Source organism: Moschus berezovskii, chromosome 13, assembly GCF_049115385.1.
Source record: "Moschus berezovskii isolate FMDL1 chromosome 13, NW_MosBer_1.0, whole genome shotgun sequence".
Taxonomy (NCBI): Eukaryota; Metazoa; Chordata; class Mammalia; order Artiodactyla; family Moschidae; genus Moschus; species Moschus berezovskii.
Genome location: NC_142472.1, coordinates 60707010 through 60721682, shown reverse-complemented (window position 1 = coordinate 60721682; position 14673 = coordinate 60707010). Strand labels below are relative to the sequence as shown.

The 14673-nt window shown below is 34.5% G+C and overlaps 1 protein-coding gene and 1 non-coding gene across 3 annotated transcripts in view; one reads left to right on the top strand and one right to left on the bottom strand.

Moving 5' to 3' along the window:
- Positions 1-14673, bottom strand: part of NBEA (neurobeachin) — a 671823-nt gene that overhangs the window by 365253 nt on the left and 291897 nt on the right. The window lies entirely within an intron of this gene.
- LOC129556675 (U6atac minor spliceosomal RNA) lies at positions 12313-12438 on the top strand. The gene has a single exon (XR_008686076.2). It is a non-coding gene; the product is annotated as a U6atac minor spliceosomal RNA (small nuclear RNA).

Below are 14673 nucleotides of genomic sequence, written 5' to 3'. Positions count from 1 at the left end.
TGCTAGAACTGGTTGGGAATTGGCTCCGGTTCTGGGACTGATTCTAATTCTGGCACTGGTGCCAGGCCTGGTGTGAGAATTGCTGAGAGAAATGACTCTAGACAACTATAGATCTGGAGCTGATGTCACCTCTAGAGCTGAAGCGAGAGCTGGCGTTAAAAAGGAGCTGGTAAGCTAGCTGGCTCTAGATCTACAGATGGACTGACCTTTACCCCAGTGCTAGTGCAGGCACTGGCTCTTGCCCAGAGGTGCTGCTGGGACTGGTTCTAGTATTTGCTATAGCTGTGTTGCTGCTGAAGGAGTTGTTTGACAGCTAATGATGGAACTACCTCTATCTCTGGAGCTGGCTCCAGTTACATAGCTGGTTCTAAAGAGAAAACACAAAAAGAAAGGATCTCTATTTCTCTCTCTTTTTTTCCCATCCATAGGAAGGGAAACTATTTTATGTTCTCTGAGTACAAGCAAAAAAAAAATTATGGCTTTAGTCTATCTTGCTCTTCTTCCACCTCTAACTGTCCTGGTCATCCTTTCTGACACGAGTAGATGTCAAACACTTATGTGACATAGGATTTTAAGATGACAAAGCCAAAATGCCAATTTTCTAATACACAGTTTAAAACCTGATAACATAATAGTACCTTCCATGTCTCTGCATCTTCACTTTTGTATGTTTATATGCATATTATATGATTAGATTTTAGATATTGTATCATTGAAGGAAGAACCGTATTTTATTTATCTGTGGTAACCACAGAAACAGAAGAAATAGAAGATGCAAACTGCACAATCACTATATACAGCATTAGGGCAACAAGAGTTCAATACTCAAGTTTAGTGATGTTGGATGGAAAACACAGAAAAAAGATCTTACATATAAAATTTATACTATTATGTATAAAACATTATACATATACATTTCCCAGTATCTTTTTCCAGGTTCTAGTAGTTATTTGCTTGCCAAACATGAATATTTTCTTTTCTACCACAGAAGCCTACCGGTTACACTTTAAGGTTATATAGCTTGGGGTACAAGAGTAGTTTTCCAGGCCTTGTCTTAAGTAAGGACCAAAGCAGAATTCACCTAGTGTGAAGATTTTCAAAATTTTGCATCAACTAAAATAATCAATTTGGACAATTTCAATTTATTAAGTCAATTTCTTTTAACTACATTAATTAATATTTATAAGGCTAAAAAAATGTTACCAGTTGTCTTTCCTTAACAAAGTGAGTTTAATTTTTTTATTTTTCAAATTGCAGTATGAGATTAAAGTCCCAGACAGGAGACACACTAAGTCCAGGACATACATATTCATTTATCTGATGACTAAGAGGAAAAAACAAAGCCATATAATTTAAAATTGTAAGTAGTATAAGAAAATATAGTAAATATGAATTTTAAAACATAAGAGCATAGAATGCACCTGTTATGGTGGATTGCATGGGTTACAGCTTGTATCACCCTTTTATCCACTACACCCTGGGGTGCTGCTTCAATAGAAGGCTTAGAGAAGTAACAAGCTGTAAAAGTAACAATAAAACTAGATATTTTAAACATAAGTTTTTAAGAGTTTAATTGTTTTCTGGAATTTTGCATGAGACATTTATTTTAATCTCTATTGTTATGGTGAATTTTAAATATATCTCATAAGGGAATGTGGAAAACACAGGATATTTCTTCACTTTAAAAAGAGGTAAATGAGAGACAGAAAAAGGGATAACAAAATATTCCTCACAAAATATATTCTCACAGAAAATGTCAAGATCAAATATGGTTTGTTTGTTTTTAAATTTATTTGGCTGTACTGGATCTTAAATGTGGCACGGAGGATCTTCGATATTCGTTGCAGCATACAGGTCTTCAGGTGCAGTATGTGAGATATGTAGTTCCAGCATGTGGGATCTAGTTCCCTGACCAGGGATCAAACCCAGGCCCCCTGCATTGGGAGTACGGAGTCTTAGCCACTGGACCACCAGAGAAGTCCCTTGAATGCAGCTTTTAAGCCTGTTTAGAGAGTCCCTTGGATTGCAAGGAGATCCAACCAGTCCATTCTAAAGGAGATCAGTCCTGGGTGTTCATTGGAAGGACTGATGCTAAAGCTGAAACTCCCAATACTTTGGCCACCTCATGCGACGAGTTGACTCACTGGAAAAGACTCTGATGCTGGGAGGGACTGGGGGCAGGAGCAGAAGGGGACGACAGAGAATGAGATGGCTGGATGGCATCACCGACTCGATGGACATGAGTTTGAGTGAACTCCGGAAGCTGGTGATGGACAGGGAGGCCTAGCGTGCTGTGATTCATGGGGTCGCAGAGAGTCGGACACGACTGAGCGACTGAACTGACTGATTGATTTCTGAGATGACAGTTGTGCTAGTAGTGACGTGAAAGTCACTTAGTCGTGTCTGACTCTTTGCAAGCCCATGAACTGTACAGTCCATGGAATTCTCCAGGCCAGAATACTGGAGTGGTTAGCCTTTCCCTTCTTCAGGGGATGGATCTTTCTGACCCAGGGATCAAACCCAGGTCTCCTGCATTGCAGGTGAATTCTTTACCAGCTGAGCCACAACAAATAATCAATTTTGAGGGCATCTTTAGTTGAAAACTCTAACTCATTGAATTGTTGGCAAAATATGGTAAACAGTATTTGGTGGTAAACAAGAATGTGTAAGTGAAAAGAAAAAAAATGAAATGTGAAGTAAGAAGAAACCTGTAGGAAAAGTGTAACAAACAGCATTTTATTCTATTCTGTAAATGAGTCTTTAGATTTTACTCCTATGAAAAAGGGCAATACTATAACAAGAACTTCTGTTGGCAAAGCAAATATCAAAGTGTGTAAAGAAATAATAATTTTAAAACTTTGGAAATGAGAAATGGATCGAGCCTACATCATTATTTTCTCAACACTTAATATTACCTTTATTACTCATGGAACATTCCCTCTGAAATACAATTATCTCTAATTTGTAGTGATATCTCACACATATGTGTCCCCTCTAGATCATAAACTCATTTATAAAAAGAAAGATCTTGTTTTATCCAGCTATGCATATGTAGTTAGTGGCAAGTGACTGGCATACTCTACATACTCAGTGTATTTCTGTTGTTGAATTTATTTCTCTAAAATCTACGGTATCACAAATCTGTGAGTTTTCAATTCTGACTGAACAAACAAACAAACAAAAAATTAACAGGAATGTTGCTAAAAAGCACCAGTCATATCAGAATAGTCTCTGAAGATAGGCCCAAGCATCAGTGTTATTATATTTTAAAGCTTCCCAAGTGATTGTGACGTGAATTCAGCGCTGAGAACTACTGACTGAAGTCATTCTTCCCTCTTAACAAGACTACACACACATAAACCTCAAAGTTTCTCACTCACCAGCATGGAGTGATTTAGTTATTATAAACTGATGTGTATATTTCCTTTCAAATTGTTCAACTATTTAAATTCCTTCTACTTATTTGTAAAGTAGTATATTATTGCATCATAATTATATCATAATTACTGAAGAGTCCACATCCCTTATTACTAGCCCTTTTTAGCTCTCAGACAGTATTTCATTCTATAATATGGCATTTGTGTAAGACTGAAAGTGTTACCTTATAATGAACATGTAAAAAAATGAGTAATGAATGAGGCTATGCAGTAATTCTATTCCTTTACACTGACAAACATTTGTTCCTGCATTTCAAAATGTATTTCTTAAATGCATATTACTGTGTAACTTTCTAGAAGTTTCAAAAGAATTATTAGGGAGGACGTCCCTGGCAGTCCCATGGTTAACACTCCATGGTTTCAATATAGGTTAAAGGGGTTCGATCCCTGGTGAGGGAACAAAGATCCCACATGCCACCTTGCATAGCCAAAATTAAAAAAATAAAAATTAAGTAAAATACTGAAAGGGGAGATATAAAAAGCTTTGTGACAAGAGAAGTACAAAACATATAAAGTACACAGAGAGTTAAGAAAAAGGATATAGCTGGGCAAGGAAAGGACACTTTAATCACTGTCCCAAAGCAAAGTAAATGAATACATGAAAATGTATACAAAAGGATAATAATAATAATTCACTGTTATCTCAACAAAGTCAATTTCTTGGCAATGACAGGAAAAAAGTATACTCCAAAATCTTAGCTACAAATCATTCCAAAGTCTACTGCCATTTGAGAAATCATACACTCACTCACTTGCTCCACTACGGAAGCAAATGAGCAGCCATAAGAAAAGGTGTAAATTAAACGTAGTAATCAAATTTTTATCCTTGTGGGGAAACATACTAAACTGGGTTTGAATTCTTGTTGAGAGCTGTCAAGTATAGACAGGTTTGTCACAATTTTTTAACTCTTCTACATGGATGCATAACATTTCCTCAAGATGAAGGTCTTTTTCAGAGATTTGGATATCAAGTTAAGGATCCTTTGAAACTAAGCACTTTGAAGACAAATAGGTTCCAGAAGGATGACAATGAAATCCCCATGTTCTCTTCACAATCACTTTATGGCAGTTAGATAACACAGTAGAAATATCAGACCCTGCACATAATTTTTCCCTACCAGTGTTTTCTCCTCTTTATCAAATCAGTGCACATTTTCCATTGCCTTCTGTTTTGTATATAATTAACCAAGTTAATGTCCTTAAGGCTTAATTCAATTCAAATTATTTGAAAATAAGGGAAATATTTCAATGTAAAAATGGGAGGTTAAACCGAGATCTTGTCTTTTGGAACTCCAGAATCAGTTTTTATTTCCTATATCTTTAATGCCTATTTATTATGAGTTGCCAATAAAAGAAATAGGTATGTTCCTCAAAACAACTTTATAACAAATTTTCATTATAACTGGTATGCTTATAAATTCTGTTCAATAAGAAAAATTGTTAAGTACAAGGACTGAAGTAAGAAAAATACTATGCTATGCAGAGAGAAAAACAGAGATGAGTAATGTTTTCAATGTATGCAAAATAATTAATGGAAAAATAAGCAAGTACACAAAGAACAGTTATTTTTTAAATTTTCATTGCTTATTTTTATGAACAGTTTACAGAAAGCATTGTAGGAAAACCTTAATGTACGAAACGAATAATCAATGATTACTACAAAGAGATTATTGATATGAAGGTGAATAAAATAAAAATCATTAGGCAACATGGAACTATATCTAGTTGATCACTAAAAGAAGAGTTGGTGTATTGTACAAAGATAAATATAATGAGGTTATGTAAGATCTCAGTAGATTGCTGAATTGTGTAGTAAAATTAATACAACTTTTAATAATAAATAATCTTATGAATATATATACATATACATACTTATGTTTGTATTCATATGAAAAATAATCTAGTTTGGTTTACAATATATATTTTTAAACAGCATTTTCTATATCTATAACATATACAACATACAAGCAAATTTATATTCAGCTAAACTTGAGAGGATACTCCTTCTTTACTACCTGCTACCAGAAATGATCAGAAGAAATAAAAGAAATGCCAACTTTATTAAATAAGAAAATGTTTCATATTTTAAGATTTACATAGGTAGGAAAAAGGTAAAAGCTAGAATAGGGTTTTAGAATGTAGTTTTGAAGAAAAAGAACTTTTAAAACTCAAAACCAATAAAACAAAATCCTACTGGTCAATGAAATAACAAGGAATGTCTTTCTCTAATATCAATGATTTATGATAAAAAAGATAATTTACATTTAACAGAACACTTAAGAGTGAAGTCTTGACTGATATACTATTTTATCTTATATAATACTGTTCATACCACTCGATGATCATCTTTGAATGTTATGATTTTCTAGAGCTAAGAATAGGTGTATCAGCAGAGTGATCCTGGAAACTTATAACTTGAGATACTTGGCCAGAAAAAAGAGAAAAAATAAGACAAAATATGAATATAAGAGAAATTATACCTTTAGAATTAAGAGCTCTAGACTGTATGGGACTATCATAAAAGTGCTGGATATTATTATTATATTAAACTATGATGCTGAAGCTCAACATTCAGAAAACAAAGATCATGGCATCTGGTCCCATCACTTCATGGGAAATAGATGGAAAAACAGTGGAAACAGTGTCGACTTTATTTTTTTGGGCTCCAAAATCACTGCAGATGCTGATTGCAGCCATGAAATTAAAAGACGCTTGCTCCTTGGAAGGAAAGTTATGACCAACCTTGATAGTATATTAAAAAGCAGAGACATTACTTTGCCAACCAAGGTCCGTCTAGTCAAGGCAATGGTTTTTCCCGTGGTCATGTATGGATGTGAGAGTTGGACTGTGAAGAAGGCTGATCGCCGAAGAATCGATGCTTTTGAACTGTGGTGTTGGAGAAGACTCTTGAGAGTCACTTATACTGCAAGGAGATCCAACCAGTCCATTCTAAAGGAGATCAATCCTGTATGTTCATTGGAGGGACTGATGCTAAAGCTGAAACTGCAATACTTTGGCCACCTCATGCGACGAGTTGACTCACTGGAAAAGACTCTGATGCTGGGAAAGGTTGGGGGCGGGAGGAGAAGGGGACGACGGAGAATGAGATGGCTGGATGGCATCACCGACTCTGTGGACATGAGTTTGAGTGTACTCCGGGAGTTGGTGATGGACAGGGAGGCCTGGCGTGCTGTGATTCATGGGGTCGCGGAGAGTCGGACACGACTGAGCGACTGAACTGAACTGAACTGAAACTATGATGCAAGTTTAGCTTGTCAAATATGTTCACAGATAAACCAAAGATAAAATAGACATTTAATGTTTCTCAAGATGTATTTTCTGAGACCTTTTATGTACTGATACTGTGTGGCTACCTTCTATACTTATATAGAGGCAAGAAACCATTGTGAACATTTCCTTATTTTCAACACTAAATAGGGAAGTAACCATTCAGGACTGAGCTGTTGATGCTTCAGTTGTCTGCTTGGCTTATTCACTCCCATATAGCAAACATGTAGCACACACAATCTCAATTCACACCCTGGCAAAATAATAAATTACCCCATTTATTTATATACATATATAACTTAATTATATTCAAATTATACCCCAAAATACCCCACAGCCATTTATCTATGCTACCATTTAAAAACAGACAGAAGTTCTAGTATTAAACCTGGAATGTTAAAACCCTGTTTTTGCTTTATTACCAAGAAGCAGAGTTATATACAGTTACAATAGAATAGTTTATATTTATTCATGAATAACAATGAAACTGTAGGTGGATAAGTCATCAGAATTTTAGAGTTGCACAGAAACTGATGTACTGTCTGTCCTTTTTACCCAGGGAAAGAATCTTTGACACAATTAGCTGATCTTTGCTTGAAGACCTACAATATTCTGGACTTCTGGAATACCTAGTTCTATTTTTAGACTACATCAACATTAAAAAAAGAAAAGCACAGATGTCCATATATGAAGAAAGAGCTGTACTGACCAATACAGAATCTACATCACATGCAGCTATTATAAGCACCTGAAATGTGGTTAGTGTGACCTGATAAACATTCTAAGTATTAAACATATGCCTGATTTGAAAGGCTAAGGAAAAAAGGAATGTAAAATACCTCATTTTAAATACTTTTATATTGATTACATGCATGCTGAGATTATATTTAGGTTACATGAAATACACTATTAAAATTAATCTCACCTACTCTTTTTTACTTTTTAAAATATAGTTTTAGAAAATTTAAAGTCATATGTGGCTCACATCATATTTTGATTGGACAGCACTACTCTAGATTATCAACTGGGAAAAGTAATTTATAAGCTATTGCTGTTACAACAGCAATTTTTGCTTATACTAGTAACAGTTTTGCATTTATGTGTAGAAATATAATTTGAAAGGATATATATTAAATGATAATTTTTTACTACTCTCGGGTAGTGAAAATATGAGGTAATAGAAAATTTCATTCAAACCTCTAATACTGATTTTTAAATTGTGCTTAATTTTCGGGAACTAATTTTGCATTAAAAATCATCATGGGCATCTATGCTCAACTGATTTTCAACAAGAGTACCAAGATCTGTTGATGGGGAAAGGATAGCCTCTTTAGCAAATGGTTCTAGGAAAAATGGATAATCATTTGCAAAAGGATAAATTTGGATCCCTATACATACTGGATATAAAAAAATAACTCAAAATGAATCAAAGATCTAAATTGAGGCCTGAAATAAAGGGGGAAATCTCCATGAGCTTGAACTTGGCCAGAGGTTCAAAAACGTATCAAAAGCATAGGTAACAATAACAAAACTTGATAAATTGGACATCATTAAATTAGAAACTTTTGTGCATCAAAGGACACTATCAAGAGAATGAAAATAAATAACCTACAGATTCAGAGAACATCTTTGCAAATCATATACTCGATAAGGATCTAATGTCCAGAATAACACATTCAACTCAACACCAAAAAATTCAATTAAAAATGAGAAAGGATTTGAATAGGCATATGAAAAGATGTCAACATCACTAGTTATCAAGAAAACATAAATAAAAATCACAATGAGATACTACTTCATACTCATCAGGAAGGGCTATAATTAAAAAGAACAACAAATAAACAAACCAAAAATAAAGAGGGAGAGAGAGAAAATAATACGTGTTGGAGAGGACATGGAGAAAATTGGAACCCTGGTTTATTCTTCATAGAAATATAAAATGATACAGACTTAGTGGAAAACTTGCAGTTCCTCAAAAAATTAAACAAAGAATTACCAAATGACTCAACAATTCTACTCAATTATAAACCTGATACCTAAAGGTATAAGCCTAAAAGAAATAGCAACAGAGACTCAGATAACTTGTTGGTCTATGTTAACAGCAGCATTATTCACAATATTCAAAGAATTAACTCAGTAAGTAATTAATAAATATCTACACTAAGTGCTGGACACTGCAAGGTGTGGATGGTATGGTGAGGAGCGAAACAACAATCACTGGCAACATAAAAATAAAATGATTTTTAATGGTGTAAATGTATAGCATAATTAATAACATTCATAATGCAACCTCCTAAGACTCTAAGGCTTTGTCATCCTTAAGTTAAGTCTTTTTGCATAGTTTAAAAAATTTCTACAATTCAAAGGAATCTCAATTGATGTGAAATAAATATACTGATGAAACTATACAAAACTTATTTTGTCCACTGGCTGAATGAAATGCTTCCAATAATGAGGAATGGTTGGCATGATGCTTGCTCTAAAGGAAACTTCAATGTAATAGATAAAGAATATCATGCCTTTATCACCTATGCTGCAGATGCTGCTAAGTTGCTTCAATCGTATCCGACCCTGTGCGACCCCATAGACAGCAGCCCACAAGGCCCCTCTGTCCCTGGGATTTTCCAGGCAAGAACACTGGAATGGGTTGCCATTTCCTTCACCAATGCATGAAAGTGAAAAGTGAAGTCGCTCAGTCATGTCCGATTCTTAGCGACCCTATGGACTGCAGCCTACCAGGCTCCTCCGTCCATGGGATTTTCCAGGCAACAGTACTGAAGTGGGTTGCCATTGCCTTCTCCAGTTATCACCTATAAGAGCATCTAATTAAAACATGTAATTAAAACAGGGACCTATATTTTCTGTCTAGATATATGTATTTCAAATGTAAAAGGGAAGGATGGATTGATTAAAATCATATAACAATAAACCTGAAAAGTTTCATGAAAGAAAAGAGTTTGAAATAACTGGGAAGATATGAAGTAATAGTAATAATTCTGAATTTTATATTTTGATAGTGGTAGTGGTTACATCAATATAAGGAATAAAATAGCACTGATAGGAATGAAATAACACATCACAAATGAATGCATGGAAAGGATAGTGAAAGCTGAAAAATGTCTGTAATCTAGGTAAAGGTATTATACCAATATTGATTTCCTTCTATTGACACTGCATTACATTTGTATAAGATGATGCTATTGGAGAAGGCTGGGGAAAGGGTACATTGGATTCTGTGTACTATTTTTGTAACTTCCTATGAGTCTATAATTATTTAAACAACAACAAAACCACAGAAAAAAATGATCATGAAGAAATGTGTAAGGGAAGAAAAAGAGGACAAATAAAATTACCTATTATAAAATACTTTATACAACTTATTATAAAATAAAGTATGTTGAAGTATGTAGGATTAAACAGAAAAAATCCACCAAAGAGCAAGAGAATATACAAAATGGAAGGACAATGAAAGATATACTGCTGTTTTCACTATTTTTCAAATTGTTGTAATGCCCCTGAAGAATTTATATAATGTAAATATGGAAAAATAAAAAGAAGAAAACAAACAAACCAAAACAGGTAAGTCAGGAAAGGGTGGACATTGTAGCCAAGTGTGGAAAGGCGTTTTAGTTCAGGGAAGTGGTCTATCAGTATCCAGGGAAATCTGTGTCCCTCAGAATATACTTCATTCCTTCTCCTGTGTCACAGACACTGTAGCACTCTTAAAGACTATCCTGCAGGAGGCCAAGGCTTACCAATTTCTTTTTGTCCCAATTTTGGCAAAAATTGATGAGAATTCATACATAAGAAAATAACTGTTGTTTCTCTTATATTAGGACCATTTTCACACAGATGAGCTCAGCACTTAAGTTTAGCCGTCATTTTCCTTCTGTGTTTATAATTCAGGTTGGAAATGAACCAATCATTATCAAGGACTGAAGTGTACAAGTATCATACACATTAAGGTAGCTTAAAAATATTTTATAACAGAAAAGTGATCAACTCAAAATATACCTGCCAATTTCTCCAGAATTGAAATGAAATCAACAATAAAAGACCCCATGCTACTGCTGTTGGGGTTCAGTCCCTAAATTCTGCCTGACTCTTTGCAATTCCATGGACTGCAGCACACCTGGCTTCCCTGTCCTTAACTATCCCCTGGAGTTTGCTCAAAATCATGTTCATTAAGACCTCATGGAAGTGATCAAAAGGAATTTGAATTCCATGCTCTTTAAATCTTTGATTAAATTTTCATAGAAGATGGTGTAAATAATTGCATAGACAATTATTGCTGTGATTGTTCAGTAGCATTCTCCCCAAGACACACTAAATATACATTTTCTGATTACAAATACTTAGCAATACTTTAGTAGTAATACTTATTAAAAGATTTTTTCTTTAGAATGCATAAATTTCATTGTATAATTTTCTCCCAATTGAAAGTGATTATTATGACCCATAATGAGAATGCAATATATATGTTACAACATTTTCAATTTCCTGTTTAACTTTTATTTATACTTAGGATATATTAAAAGTTTCTGGCAATAAAGATGATCAGTTCAGTTCAGTTCAGTCGCTCAGTCGTGTCCGACTCTCCGCGACCCCATGAATCACAGCATGCCAGGCCTCCCTGTCCATCACCAACTCCCGGAGTACTCTCAAACTCATGTCTACAACCATATTAATTCCAAAAATCTTTAAATGCCTGATTTGCTCCTTTGAGATGACATTATACCACAGATAAAAACTGGGGTTAGGTTAGGCTTGGTCCAGAGAAAAAGGCAGGGATTTCTTAGATATTCAGGAATAAAACAGTGGCTTTATTCCTTTAAAAACACAGGCAGAAATGGTAACAGGAAACAACACGGACTACTGAAACTATTTACAAGTGAGATGTTTCTTATCAATCTCAACTCTAGGCTATTAACATACTATAATCTTTTATATGAGAAACTACTCCTTTGAGATGTACTGCATGGAAATGGGTAACTACCTGTATTACAAATAAACCCAGATAAACACATGTCTCCTACTTAACTTCTGATACACTCCAAAATGAGGCTGGTCACTGGTCTGAGCACATACAGGTTCATTTCATGTCTCTCCAGACCTTTGTTTAGACTGAATCTCCTTGCCTGCTTAGGATGTGTGCTGTTGCTGCTGCTGCTAAGTCGCTTCAGTCATGTCCGACTCTGTGCGACTCCATAGACGGCAGCCCACCAGGCTCCCCCGTCCCTGGGATTCTCCAGGCAAGAACACTGGAGTCGGTTGCCATTTCCTTCTCCAATGCAGGAAAGTGAAAAGTGAAAGTGAAGTCGCTCAGTCGTGCCTGACTCTTAACAACCCCATGGACTACAGCCTACCAGGCTCCTCCGTCCATAGGATTTTCCAGGCAAGAGTACTGGAGTGGGGTGCCATTGCCTTCTCCGCTAAGACTGTGTAGAAAGTCTATTAACTTCAAGAGGTATGTCTTTAGTCCATTAAAGCCTTTCATGAAAATCTTATTTTTAGAGTTCACAGGATCAATTTTTCTGTACCACATATAGTTATCACTTGATGGTATTCAATTTACAGTATCAAGCCAGTGTTGTACAAAAGGAGAGAAGGTTAGCACTCCCCTTGACAAGGATGGAAAAGGCTCTCGGGCCTGACAACACACATATGGTTAAGGCAATGCCACCTACTTCATGGCATCCAACCACTGTTTTTTGGACTCTGTGGGAGAGAGCTAGGGTGGGACGATTTGGGAGAATGGCATTGAAACATGTATATTATCATATATGAAATGAACCGCCAGTCCAGGTTCGATGCATGATATAGGATGCTCAGGGCTGGTGCACTGGGATGAACCAGAGGGATGGGATGGGGAGGGAGGTGGGAGGGGGGTTCAGGATGGGGAACACATGTACACCGGGGCAGATTCATGTCAATGTATGGCAAAACCAATACAATAATGTAAAGTAATTAGTAAAACAAACAAAAAAAATAAATAAAATATCAAGCCATTACTTTTTATTCTTCCTTCATTTCAAATTCAGCTAGACTAGCAGGCAAGTTTCAAGGAGAACACTAGATTCTAAGAAATAGAAAAATATATCAACAGATCTTTAATAAAGATTACAAAGTTAAAGTAGAAAAAGTTGTAACTAAATAATTCAATGTGACATAATTTTACCATGATAATTAGTAAGATTTCATATTTTCAAAGATGCTTGAAAAAATGTAGTTCATAAATATTTTACTTAAATTTATCATCTTATTTTAAACACCAAAAACTCTTTAAATATTGAGTACTTATGAAGAAATATTCTTTAGTAGGCCTCGATATTCATCTTATCTATGTCTTTGCACCTCAGTCTTAGGTTTATTATACTTAGATGAAAAGTATGTCTTTTCCTCTGTACCATCTGATTAAACTGTATCGGATAAATTGGAGAAAAAATTTAAAAAAATTAAAAGTTCAAAGGCTAAATCATTTAAAAACAGGAAGATAGTTCTTTACTTGTGGTTCCTTTGTAAGTGCTGTGTTTAGAAGTCCGGGGTTATGGCCTTGATCACATCAGTGAAGTCACTAGAATTCTTTTTCTTTAAGTATATGATGTATTTAAAAAAGAATAAAGGCAAACAAGACCACAAAATATTTCATGTTAGTAACTTCATACACAGATCTTAAAGAGACTTGCAAAGCTGACTTCTACTTTATGTTACTTATATATTTTGGGTTTTTTTAATGAGAATAAAAATGATTTATTAAGCATACATTTGCTTAATCAGTGTTTCAAGTCAGAAAGTACTTAAATACTGAGAGACATTTCTTTTTACATTAAAGTCTCTCAATTTATAAAACATTTTTTATTGACAGATAAGGCACAGAAAAATGCAAGTGACATCTGCTAAGCTTTACTTATGAAAACTTAAAGAAATCCTATGGGATAACATCACTCAATTTTTCCTGGAGTACCTCTGATGGAGACTTCCTAAAAAAAATCTGGAAATAATTAGAAACTATTACAGTACCTTAAAAAGTTTACTTGAAAACTAAATCTGCTCTTCATCAAAGAACATAATACATTCAGAATAATGTAATGGAAAAATAAGGTACATATACAGAATAATGAAAAGCATCTCAACCACATCTGATTGTGAAACTTAAAAAAGTTGACAGAGGACCTGTGAGATACTGAAGAACTCTGGAGGAAACACTGTATTCACTGATTAAGCACTGACTTTTCAAGACACTTTATATAATTTTACTCCAGTTCATTTTACTCTTAATTTTTAAAAAAGATACTACTAAGTGCATTTTAAAAACAAATGGAAAGAAAAGAATAGGTAAATCTTGAAATTTACTTTTATGTCATGAGATTTATAGGAGAAAACTCCATATACAGTAAAAAAAATGTTTTTGAGTATCTGTGGAACAATTAATGCAATATAAAGGTAATGCTAATAGCATCTTAGAACTTAAAATATGTTTTTCAAGAGACCTAAAATTCCACTGGCATGTCCCTTAGAGTTTAAAAGACTGTCCATATGAACTGAATTATCCTTGACAAGTACCTTCAGACACTTGTAATATGATCTCATGTAAATTTAGACCATATTTTGCACACAAACCACTGGCAATAGTAGGTTTATTCAAGAGCTCAAGATAAAAAGGAAAAGAAAAGCTGATAGACTTAATAATATGTGGTAGTTAACATGAAATTTCCGAAATCAAAAGCATCAAAATAAAGGCATCTAATGAAAGAAAAACAAATGCTGTGAGAAATGCTGCCTTTTCCTTTCCTTTTTAGTTCTTCACCTGTTTTCTCCAAACAAAATGTTATCTTTCCATGTTTTATCCAAATTTAGAGAAAAAAGCATTCTAAACAAACAAATAAACCAGAAAATTCCATTTGCATTGAAAACTTATTTTAACCAATAATTAAACCACAGTGTGGAT